Genomic DNA, 765 nt, shown 5'->3' with positions numbered 1-765 from the left:
CAGCCCGGACTTGTTTCCGAGGCCCGCGGCGGGCACGGGCTCCCGACCGCGGCCCCAGAGGTGAGCTGAGGCGCTCCCCGACGGGGCGTGGACTGTGTGACTCCCGCTTCTGGCGACTTCCTAGCCTCCGAATGGTCCCCAAGACCCCGGAGGGGGCGGTGTGCGGGGAGCGGAGCTCTCAGGCGCCGGCTTCGGAACTGCCAAACCCTGCGCGTCCTGGGCGGGTTGGAAGTGATAGGAAGACTTTGGGGAGAGAAGGGGAGAGTAGGATGCATTTGTCCCTGCGCCACCTAGCTTTACCCGTCCCCACCCCATCCTCACCCGGGACCTTAGCCGAAACAAGATGCCGGGGGTCAGCCAAACCATCCAGAATCTGGATACATGAAAATCCCCGAAACTCTGATGCGGCCTGGGTCTCCATAACTGGACCGTGCGGATGCGGTTGTTCCTAGCTTGCTTCCGCCCACCCGGGTGGGCGTAGGGGACCTAAGAAACTTCGTCCGTGGTGATGGAAGAGCCCTGCGCCCGTGCCTGTCCCGTTGCGCTCTCCGGGGCACGCTTCTCCAGATTCAAACTGAAACCCAGAGATCCCTTTGGGAACGAGTCTCCCTTGCCTCCGCGGGGACATTATTCCCGATTGCAGTTCTGGGCGTTGAGCGAAGGGGGCTCTATCGCCGGGCAGGGCAGAGGGCAGGTGCCTGGCGGGGAATGTGCTGGCAGGGGCGGGGCACGGCCAGGTAGAAAGAGGCGCGGGGACCCCGCGTG

This window comes from Carlito syrichta, unplaced genomic scaffold (genome assembly GCF_000164805.1).
Source record: "Carlito syrichta isolate Samal-C Ts95f unplaced genomic scaffold, Tarsius_syrichta-2.0.1 Scaffold312005, whole genome shotgun sequence".
In the NCBI taxonomy this organism is placed as follows: domain Eukaryota; kingdom Metazoa; phylum Chordata; class Mammalia; order Primates; family Tarsiidae; genus Carlito; species Carlito syrichta.
The sequence above is the reverse complement of the archived record's forward strand: the minus strand, read 5'-3'. Positions refer to the sequence as shown.